Genomic DNA, 12,036 nt, shown 5'->3' with positions numbered 1-12,036 from the left:
GAAACTCCTCCAGTACGAATTAATTTTATTACTTCCTTCTGTCACCCTAATATCCTAGAGTAGCTTTTATTTTTTTAAAGCTTTTTTTGTGACTCATGGGTTCCTTTCAGAATCTGATGACAGCAGTATATGGTTTGCACACTAATTCTGCATGTGTACAGCCTCCCTCGAAGCCCATCCTTTATGGGAAGCTGTAGGAGAACTCTTGGCTAAAATATTGTCAAACACTGGGAGATGGTCACTACATTGGTGCTTTCTGAAGATGAAATGAAAGCACAGAAATGTTAAGTGACCCCTTATGTTTCCAGACTAGGGAACTGGTCAGCTAAAACTTCATTATTTTGTAAACTTGTCTTTTATCGACATGCATTTGAACCTTGCCAGGAAAGAACAACTGAAACTCACAAAATAGATTCATAGAAATTCAAGGAAATTCTAGTTTCCTTGTGTGGAGAGATATGGAATAGCCACATGGAAAGGAGCAGGAAAAAAGCAGGATAAGAAAAGGCACGCTTTAAAAAGTTGTGTGGGAGGAAACGGCTAGCTCCTTGATTTGGCTTATTTCTCTTTCACTTTTTGTTTTGAAAACAAAATGGATTTTTTTCACTCTTGCACTTTCCATTTTTGATGAAAGGAGGCCATAATCCTTTCAGAACATCAATGCACTAGGAAGAAAAAACGTATTAATCAACTTCAGTGAAAAATCAATTCATCTTTCAGTAGAAGGAGAATTCCTACTATATTTCAATAGGATTGTTACCCCAAAACTGGGTTTGCCTCTTGGTGTGTGTCGAGCTAAAAGACACAACCAAGCCAAAGCCCAGGAGAAGGAAGGATTGATTACTTGCAGCCAGTAAGCAGAACACCAGGGATCTTTCTCAAAGCAGCATCTTCCCGAACAGCAAAGTGGGGGAGTTTTAAGGTAAGGATACATGCATATTCATGAAGGAGCTTGGGCAGTCAACAGAATCCAAGCTTTAGTTGACTGAAGTCACGTGGGGCAGCAAAGGTCAACATCATCATCTCTTAGATCCCAGTTGATCTGGTGGTTGAGGGCTTCAGGCTAATCTTTACCCTTGAAATAGAACTAGGAGTCTTTACAACTGATATATTATCTTTGCTATTGTTATTTTTCTTGCCTGATAGCAGTCGTTTATTTGTTCCTTTAAGATCATTAATTACTGAGACCTGTTAAAGGACGTTGTGGCCAGGCTTAGAGCACCAAATGGCTTAGGCCAAAAATGGCTTCTCTTATGCCAAGAAAGCCATGCCTGGTTCTTTTTCTCTAGGGACCCCCTACCCTATCTGCTTAGAAGATGAGTAAACTGTATTTAAACTCAAGAAGGGCAAGGAACAATTGTCTCTACAATTTAAACCCAACCCCAGGCAAATGTTTACTAAACTCTAAAAAAAACTGTTGAAATAGGACAATGGAGAAATAATCTAAACTTTACTTAAGGAGTCTTTTACCAAACCAATTAACTTGGAGAGCAAAGAGACAAAGAACAAAACTTCTAGAAGAATCCTATGTTATATATTAATTTACTTACTACTTTCTCATTTGGGATATAATTTGTATCTTACCCTCTCTTGGGATTTGGGGAACTCCTAGAGAGCTCTGTGGGAGTGTTGAGTCTTTTAATCCTTTTATCTCACTGGATCTCCAACAAAAGATTTAACTGACACCATCAAAATACACACCCTCATTGGATTGATTGTTGCGCTTGAAGATTTTTTAACAACAATTGCTCTTTAATGAATAAAAGAAAGAAAAGGTCCTACATGAAAAATAGATCTATTTTTCTTTTTGTCCTTCTGCATTCATTCATTCATTCCCAGTTTCCTTCCAAACAGGAAGGTTAGGCCAGAAAGTTTGGAAAATAAACTGATGTGCTTTGGGAATTTACAGACTCAGAGAAGATGACAAAGGGGAAATGGATCACTCCCCCATTCCTGGAATTCTTATCCTGGCCCACTGTCAATTAAGTGCAGGTGTGAATATACTCATTTTCCTAGTCTGTTGTCTAATTTTAAAACAGAAATATTTCCATTTCAGTACAAGATAAATACTGATGAAGCCTTACACCTTTCTTTGCACTCAGAATATATTTCAAATTTGTTTAAATTAGTCAACTTAAAAGCATCTCCAGTTTATACTCTTTTTCCTTGAGTTTCTTTTTTTGTTTTTCACTTTAGAATCACCCTATTCTCTCCTTCTCTCTATTTGAAAAATTACTCAACCTGTCTTTCTTTTTTTTTTTTTTTAATTTTTATTGGTGTATGTAGTTGCTTTACATGTTGTGTTAGTTTCTTTCAACCTTAGTCTTTTTGGTACCCTATTTCTCAAATGAAGATTTGTCAGACTGGAAGCCTTCCTAAACACAAAATTATTTATGACAATACAAAATTGGTCATACCTGAGTGTAACCTAGTGACAACTTTCTTTTTGGTCAGAAGGATAGGAATATTTCTATTTTCAATTCTGTAGTACCTTTTGGAACTAAATACTACTACTTAATAATGCTATACGGCAGACTTAGGGGTATCTATAATGTAGCTATGAAAACAAATGTAATAGAACACAATTTGTGAAATGACTCAATGTCACCCTGACCCTCTTTTCTCTTGTCCTTTCCAGGTAGATTGACTTTAGTAGGCTAACACACGGTTAAAAAAATCACTGTTCAACAAATGATACTGGGATATTCACATTGCAAAAGAACGAAGTTGGAATCTTACTTTATACCATATACAAAAATTAACTCAAAATGGATCAAAGACCTAAACATAAGAACTAATAAAACTATAACACTCTTGGAAGAAAACATAGGGGAAAAGCTGCATGACATTGACATTGGATCCAGGGATTTTTTGAGTGACACCAAAAGCACAGGCAACAAAAGGAAAAGTAGATGAATTAGACTTCAACATTAAAAACTTCTCGCAAATCAAATATCTGATAAGGGATTAATTTCCAGAATATATAGAGAACTCCTACAACTCAACAACAACAAAAAACCTGATTAACAAATAGGCAAAGACTTGGACATACATTTCTCCAAAGAAAATATACTAAAGCCAATAACCACATGAAAAGATGCCCAACATCATTAATAATTAGGGAAGTGTACTTTAAACTCACAATGAGATACCACTTCATACCCATTAGGACGGTTATTATAAAAAAAAAACAAGCTAAAACTCTCAAACACAAAAGATATTACACTAAGTGAAATAAATCAGATACAAACGGACAAATGTTTTGTGAGTCCACTTATCTGAGGTACCTGAAATAGTCAAATTCATAGAGATAGAAAGTAGAATAGTAGCTACCATAGCTGGGGCAGTAGGGAATGGAGAGTTACTGTTTAATGTGTACAATACAACGCGCATTGTATTGAAACTCTGCATACGGAGTTTCAGTTTGGGATGATGAAAAGCTTCTGGAGGTGGCGAGTGGTGATGGCTGCACAATGTGAATGTGCTTAAAGCCACTAAACTGTACACTTAATAGTGACCAAATGGTAACTTTTATGTAATGTGTATTTTGCTACAGAAAAAAACACCTCTTTTTTTTTTTTTTTTTAAAAGTATCATCAGGGTAAAATTATATTCAGGTAAGTAGTTACAAGAACAGAAAGCATATTCAGAACTTAACAGTTTGTAAATCTAACCAGGTTAATTTTTTTTTTTTTTTGCTGTTAAGTTTTTTTTTTTATTTGAATTTTATTTTATTTATTTATTTTTTATACTGCAGGTTATTAGTTATCTATTTTATATATATTAGTGTATATACGTCAATCCCAATCTCCCAATTCATCCCACCACCATCTCCCTCCCCACCCCCGCTTTCCCCCGTTGATGTCCATACGTTTGTTCTCTACATCTGTGCCTGTTTCTGCCTTGCAAACTGGTTCCTCTGTACCATTTTTCTGGATTCCCCATATATGCATTAATATATGATATTTGTTTTTCTCATTCTGACTTACTTCACTCTGTATGACAGTCTCTAGGTCCATCCACGTCTCTACAAATGACCCAATTTCATTCCATTTTATGACTGAGTAATATTCCATTGCATATATGTGCCACATCTTCTTTATCCATTCTTCTGTCAATGGGCATTTAGGTTGCTTCCATGACCTGGCTATTGTAAACAATGCTGCAATGAACATTGGAGTGCATGTGTCTTTTTGAATTGTGGTTTTTTCTGGGTATATGCACAGTAGTGGGATTGCTGGGTCATATGGTAATTCTATTTTTAGTTTTTAATGGAACCTCCATACTGTTCCCCATAATGGCTGTATCAACTTACATTCCCACCAACAGTGCAAGAGGGTTGCACTGTGCAAGGTAGATTGTTTTGGGTAATATAGTCATTTTCACAATATTGATTCTTCCAATTCAAGAAAATGGTATATCTCTCCATCTGTTTGTGTAATCTTTGATTTCTTTCATCAGTCTTATAGTTTTCTAGGTACAGGTCTTTTACCTCCTTAGGTAGGTTTATTCCGAGGTATTTCATTCTTTTTGTTGCAGTGGTGAATGGCACTGTTTCCTTAATTTCTCTTTCTGATCTTTCATGGTTAGTGTATAGGAATGCAAGAGATTTCTGTGCATTAATTTTGTATCCTGCAACGTTACCTAATTCATTGATTGGCTCTAGTAGTTTTCTGGCGGCATCTTTAGGATTACCTATGTATACTGTCATGTCATCTGCAAACAGTGACAGTTTTACTTCTTCTTTTCCAATTTGTATTCCTTTTATTTCTTTTTCTTCTCTGATTGCTGTGGCTAGGACTTCCAAAACTGTTGAATAATAGTGGCGAGGGTGGACATTCTTGTCTTCTTCCTGATCGTAGAGGAAATGGTTTCAGTTTTTCACCATTGAGAATGATGTTTGCTGTGGGTTTGTCATATATGGTCTGTATTATGTTGAGGTAGCTTCCCTCTATACCCACTTTCTGGAGAGTTTTTATCATAAATGGGTTTTGAATTTTGTCAAAAGCTTTTTCTGCACCTATTGAGATGATCATATGGTATATCAATTTGTTAATATGGTGCATCACATTGATTTATTTGTGTATATTGAAGAATCCTTTCATCCCTGGGATAAATCCCACTTGATCATGGTGTATGATCCTTTTAATGTGTTGTTGGATTCTCTTTGCTAGTATTTTGTTGAGGATTTTTGCATCTATTTTCAACAGTGATATTAGTCAGTAGTTTTCTTTTTTTGTTGTATCTTTGTCTGGTTTTGGTATCAGGATGATTGTGGCTTCATAGAATGAGTTTGGGAGTGTTCCTTCCTCTGCAGTTTTTGGAAGAGTTTGAGAAGGATGGGTGCTCGCTCTTCCCTAAATGTTTGATAGAATTCACCTGTGAAGCCATCTGGTCCTGGACTTTTGTTTGTTGGAAGATTTTTAATCACAGTTTCAATTTCATTACTTGTGATTGTTCTGTTCATATTTTCTATTTCTTCCTGTTTCAGTCTTGGAAGGTTATACCTTTCTAAGAATTTGTCCATTTCTTCCAGGTTGTCCATTTTATTGGCATAGAGTTGCTTGTAGTAGTCTCTCAGGATGCTTTGTATTTCTGTAGTGTCCATTGTAACTTCTCCTTTTTCATTTCTAATTTTATTGATTTGAGTCTCTCCCTCTTCTTCTTGATGAGTCTGGCTAATGGTTTATCAATTTTGTTTACCTTCTCAAAGAACCAGCTTTTAGTTTTATTGATGTTTGCTATTGTTTTCTTTGTTTCCATTTCATTTATTTCTGCTCTGATCTTTATGATTTCTTTCCTTCTACTAACTTTGGGTTTTGTTTGTTCTTCTTTCTCTAGTTACTTTAGGTGTAAGTTTAGATTGTTTATTCAAGATTTTTCTTGTTTCTTGAGGTAGGACTGTATTGCTATAAACTTCTCTATGAGAACTGCTTTTGTTGCACCCCATAGGTTTTGGATCATTGTGTTTTCATTGTCATTTGTCTCTAGGTATTTTTTGATTTCCTCTTTGATTTCTTCCGCGATCTCCTGGTTATTTAGTAATTTATTGTTTAGCCTGCATGTGTTTGTGTTTTTTACATTTTTTTCACTGTAATTTATTTCTAATCCCATAACATTGTGTTTGGAAAAGATTCTTGATATGATTTCAATTTTCTTAAATTTACCAAGGCTTGATTTGTGACCTAAGATGTGACCTATCCTGGAGAATGTTCTGTGTGCACTTGAGAAGAAAGTGTAATCTGCTGTTTTTGGATGGGATGTCCTATAAATATCAATTAAATCTATCTGGTCTATTGTGTCACTTAAAGCTTGTGTTCCCCTATTAATTTTCCGTCTGGATGATCTGTCCATTGTTATAAGTGAGGTTTTAAAATCCCTCACTATTATTGTGTTACTGTCAATTTCCTTTTTTATAGCTGTTAGCATTTGTCTTATGTATTGAGGTGCTCCTATGTTGGGTGCATATATATTTATAATTGTTATATCTTCTTCTTAGGTTGATCCCTTGATCATTATGTAATGCCCTTCCTTGTCTCTTGTAACATTCCTTATTTTAAAGTCTATTTTATCTGATATGAGTATTGCTACTCCAGTTTTCTTTTGATTTCCATTTGCATGGAATATCTTTTTCATCCCCTCACTTTCAGTCTGTATGTGTCCCTAGGTCTGAAGTAGGTCTTTTGTAGACAGCATGTATACAGGTTTTGTTTTTGTATCCTTTCAATGAGCCTGTGTCTTTTGGTTGGAGCATTTAATTCATTCACATTTAACGTAATTATTGATATGTATGTTGCTATTACCATTTTCTTAATTGTTTTGTGTTTGGTTTTGTAGGTCATTTTCTTTTGTGTTTCCTACTTAGAGAAGTTCCTTTAACATTTGTTGTAGAGCTGGTTTGGAGGTGCTGAATTCTCTTAGATTTTGTTTGTCTGTAAAGTTTTTGATTTCTCCATCAAATCTGAATGAGGTCTTTGTCAGGTAGAGTAATCTTGGTTGTAGGTTCTTCCCTTTCATCACTTTAAGTATATCATGCCACTCCCTTCTGGCTTATAGATTTTCTGCTGAGAAATCAGCTGTTAACCTTATGGGAGTTCCCTTGTATGTTATTTGTCTTTTTTCCCTTGTTGCTTTCAATAGTTTTTCTTTCTCTTTAATTTTTGTCAATTTGATTACTGTGTCTCAGTGTGTTTCTCCTTGGGTTTCTCCTGCCTTGGTCTCTCTGTGCTTCTTGGACTTGGGTGGTTATTTCCTTTCCCATGTTAGGGAAGTTTTCAGCTATAATCTCTTCAAATATTTTCTTGGTCCTTTCTCTCTCTTTTTCTTCTTCTGAGACCACTATAATGTGCATGTTGATGCCTTTAATGTTGTCCCAGTGGTCTCTTAGGCTGTCTTCATTTCTTTTCATTCTTTTTTCTTTATCTGTTCCACAGCAGTGAATTCCACCATTCTGTCTTCCAGGTCACTTATCCGTTCTTCAGCCTCACTTATTCGGATTCCTTCTAGTGTAGTTTTCATTTCAGTTATTGTATTGTTCATCTCTGTTTGTTTGTTATTTAATTCTTCTAAGTGTTTATTCTTTAATTCTAGGTCTTTGTTAAACATTTCTTGTGTCTTCTTTATATTTACCCCCTTTCTTTTTCCAAGGTCCTGGATCATGTTCACTATCATTATTCTGAATTCTTTTTCTGGAAGGTTGTCTACATCCACTTCATTTAGTTGTTTTTCTGAGGTTTTATCTTGTTCCTTCATCTGGTACATAGTCCTTTGCCTTTTTATTTCATCTGTCTTTCTGTGGATGTGGTTTTCTTTCCACAGGCTGCAGGATTGTAGTTCTTCTTGCTTCTGCTGTCTGCCCTCTGGTGGATGAAGCTATGTAAGAGGCTTGTGCAGGCTTCCTGATGGGAGGGACTGGTGGTGGGTAGAGCTGGGTGTTGCTCTGGTCTGGCAGAGCTGAGTAAAACTTCAATCTGCTTGTCTGCTGATGGGTAGGGCTGAGTTCCCTCCCTGTTGGTTTCTTGGCCTGAGGTGACACAGCACTGGAGCCTAGAGGGTCTTTGGTGGGGCTACTGGTGGACTCTGGGAGGGCTTATGCCAAGGAGTACTTCCCAGAACTTCTGCTGCCAGTGTCCTTGTCCCTGTGGTGAGCCACAGCCACTCCCCTGCCTCTGCAGGAGACCCTCCAACAGTAGCAGGTAGGTCTGGTTCATTCTCCTGTGGGGTCACTGCTCCTTCTCCCTGAATCCTGATGTGCGCACTACCTTGTGGGTACCCTCCAAGAGTGGAGTCTCTGTTTCCCCAAGTCTTGTCAAAATCCTGAAATCAAATCCCGCTAACCTTCAAAGTCTGTTTCTCTGGGAATTCCTCCTCCCGTTGCCAGACCTGCAGCTTGGGTAGCCTGATGTAGGGCTCAGAACCTTCACTCCAGGTGACTTCTATGGCCTAATTGTTCTCCAGTTTGTGAGTCACCCACCCAGCGGTTATGGGATTTTATTTTATTGTGATTATGGCCCTCTTACCATCTCATTGCAGCTTCTCCTTTGTCTTTGGATGTGGGGGTATCTTTTTTGGTGAGTTCCAGTGTCTTCCTTTTGGTGATTGTTCAGCAGTTAGTTGTGACTCTGGGCTCTCACAAGAGGAAGTGAGAGCATGTCCTTCTACTCAGACATCTTGAACCAATCTCCGAAAACACCTCCTCTTAAAAAAAAAGTCATTGAACCCACTAATTATTTACAGGAGAGTACTAAGCTACTCTGCCATATACAGTTATCCTCCATTTACAGGTTTAATCGTCTTGGCTGTCTAATGTCACAAACATTAGAGTGAAACTTGAAAAGATTTATATCAGTAGCCTTGCATGATACCATAGCAACAGCTACAATTTATTGCTATTAGGCGCCAAGGTTTTTATATGCTTTATCTCAATGAATCAACTTAACAATTCTATGAAGGAAATATTACTAACCCCGGGCATATCTTGGGCTTTAGGAGTTTAATAATTTGTCTAGTGTTAAAAAGCCACACCATTCCATTCTCTTGAACCATTTCACTGCTCTTAGTATAGTAGGGAGTAATGAACATGAGGTGGTGGTGGAGGGGCTGGGAGAGGGTTGGTGGGCAGAAAGATAGATGGTTGTCCTACAAATTATTTATATGTGTGTGTGGCTGTGTGTGTGAGTGTGTGGAAGAGAGGGAGAGAGAGAGAGAAGTTTTATTTTCTTTGAAAATAAATGTAAGCTGAGCCTAGTCTTTATTCACCATTTTGGGTTGATTTTCATAAATATTGGGACACTAACTCAGGAGCTTCTCTTGTGGGGTTTTTGGATGCAGTGTTCTGCTGTGTTTACAATCAAATACACACTCAAAAGGTCCTGGGGAGGCCATGGTGTAAAGCTGGTATGAGTTGGCAGTGAGCAGGCATATGTCTACCAATGTCATCAGTAGAATGAATAAGCAACCTGAGTTTTACATATAAAAAGGGAAAAGCGTAAAAATGTAGCAATTCTCTGAAGATTCTTTTCTTATTAAGGCCAAGGAAACATGAATGCCCATCCAGCTTTCTCAGGTCCTTTGATAATGGCTGGAGCTCAGTATAATGATCTGAGTGTATGGCCTGAGCATTAGAGGACTATTTCCCTCACACATCCCTTGCTCTTTGAATTTGTGGTGTGCCCTCTCAGAGACCACGTGTGGGTAATACTGCACTCAGTCTGGCCAGACCAAGCTAGGACTTCCCTTCTCAGGAAACCTCAATCCAGGATGAGCCATGTAAGCCTTAGCCTCTGGGAGGTCCTCATTTCCCCCAATTTCTGGTGATTCTTCCTCTATGCTGATTCCTGCCGGGCAGTTTCTGATGCCTTAGTGTTGCACCCTGCTGGAAATGCTCTACCAGATATGCCACCTTTGGAGGAAGTTGGAGAGTCTCACTGTCAACAGTGAACCCACAATCTTTCCCCCATTCCCAGGAAAGGGACTCTGATAAATCATTAAGTTGACCCTCAGGAGTCTGGTCAAGGATCAGCAATTTTCTTGTTTGACAATTTGTAATTCACAAGGATGCAAGGAATTCCCAGTAGTTACTATGGTAACTCTACCTTAATCCAGATGCTGCACATCAGAAACTCAACAGTGGATTGTCTAAGAACACACTAGAGTTCAATATTTGTATGTATTTAACATCCTAATTCTTTCTGATTCACTCAGGTTTCTGGGGGGCAGGAAATAGGTATTTTCTTGAGCACCAATGCTATTTTATACCCTAAAGGACCTGGCACATTTATTTTTAGAGAACTATCTCTGTGTCCTACCTTACATTAAAATACATCTTATACCCAACAACATTTTCCTTTGTTGGAAAAAAAACCTTGAAAATTAGTTTTTAAATTTTGCTTTTGAAATTATTTGCATTGTGATTTCTCAGCAATCATGTGCATTCTTGAGAATTTCTGTGAAGTGAGGAAAACTAACTTAAATTTATTTATAAAGGTGAGAAAATTTTATTAATAAAAAAAATGAGCAAATTGACATGATAATGTTGTTGACATTTAATTAAATATTTATTAATTTTGATTTTGCTTTTTTCCCCTTGTACTTTGAGCCCTTCTTTTCTCCTTCCTTCTCCTTCTTCTTTTAGGGTTCTCGGACCTTTTCAAAGCTCTCAGGTCTTAAGTACCATGCTATCTAATGAATAAAATTGTATAGCCAGCTCCTTTAATTAGCTCCTTTTGTGGGTAGACTTAACCTTACGCAACTCATAAGGCTAGGTATTAAGTTGGATCATATGAAATCACTGGATTTGGGGTTTTGTTTTTGGTAAAATATGACTAAATAGAGACAATTTCACATGATTTAATCTAATGGTTTTTGGTTGCAAATACAATACACTTTTCTCCTTGGAGACATAGAGTTAAATCGGAGAGCTAAGACCTAAAAAAGCAGAGTTCTGTGCTTGTGGTAGGTGTTCGGCAAGTATTTGCAGAATGAATGCATGCATGTATCCAAGAATGACAGAACAAGATGCAAGAACGTAAACAAGAGCACAACTGCATGATACAGACTTGTGGTAATGGAACTGGCAGAACGTATTCATCATACAAAGAACTTTCACAATTACTTTAAGTCTTTTTAACCAACACTCTCTTTTTAATTCAATTTTGTTTTGCTAGCAAGGGATTGGCATTGGCTGTAGGAGAAAGCAGTCCTGGCATATTTCACTGCTGACTCTCTTCATTAGGGAATAAAAAATGGAAACATCATAGGAGTTTAAGGAGGAAAAGAAGCATTGTGGATCTAAGAGAGAGGAGACTTCAGAGGTTGGCAGAATTTTCATGAAGCACGTTGCTTTTCATTTGGCAGCAAGAGCTATCTCTGGAAGGTCCTGATGTTTTTCTTTCCATATGATCCCTGGGAAACAAACAGCAGCTCTTTTTTTTTTTTTTTGGCTGGCAATACTAGGAAAAAACCAAAAGATTATCAAATCTTAATGATTAATAGAACTTCAACTTCGGGTCAATCCACCCACCCATTTATTCATCCTTTTATCTTTTTGTACCATAATGTGCGAGATATTGTCTAGGTGCTGGGAGAAGAGTGAGATTTAAGATATAAGACATGGGGCTTCCCTGGTGGCGCAGTGGTTGAGAGTCCGCCTGCCGATGCAGGGGACACGGGTTCGTGCCCCGGTCCGGGAGGATCCCACGTGCCGCGGAGCGGCTGGGCCCGTGAGCCATGGCCGCTGGGCCTGCGCGTCCGGAGCCTGTGCTCCGCAGCGGGAGGGGCCGCAGCAGTGAGGGGCCCGCGTACCGCAAAAAAAAAAAAAAAAAAAAAAAAGATATAAGACACATTTCCAAACTAGAGGTGATGTTCATCTTGTGTCGGGTGAGTAAGTGTGATTACTGCTGAAAGAACAAGGGGGAAAGCACTCAGGGAGCGTAGACAGAGAACTGATGCCTGAAGATGCTGGAGGAGATTTCATCGGAGGTGTTAACTGGTCTGGGTCGAGAATAGAGGTTTTTAACCCTGGCTATAGATTAGAAT

At 37.9% G+C, this 12,036-nt stretch overlaps 1 protein-coding gene across 1 annotated transcript in view; it reads right to left on the bottom strand.

The window, feature by feature from the left end:
- Window positions 1-827: 827 nt before the first annotated feature.
- Window positions 828-12,036, bottom strand: part of C9 (complement C9) — a 60,876-nt gene continuing 49,667 nt past the window's right edge. Inside the window, exon 10 of the mRNA XM_032628361.1 lies at window positions 828-1,068. The gene's annotated coding sequence lies outside the window, so the exon portion shown is untranslated. The remainder of the gene's footprint in view (window positions 1,069-12,036) is intronic.

Source organism: Phocoena sinus, chromosome 3 (assembly GCF_008692025.1).
Source record: "Phocoena sinus isolate mPhoSin1 chromosome 3, mPhoSin1.pri, whole genome shotgun sequence".
In the NCBI taxonomy this organism is placed as follows: Eukaryota; Metazoa; Chordata; class Mammalia; order Artiodactyla; family Phocoenidae; genus Phocoena; species Phocoena sinus.
Note: the sequence above shows the minus strand (reverse complement) of the source record. Positions and strands in the feature narration are given on the sequence as shown.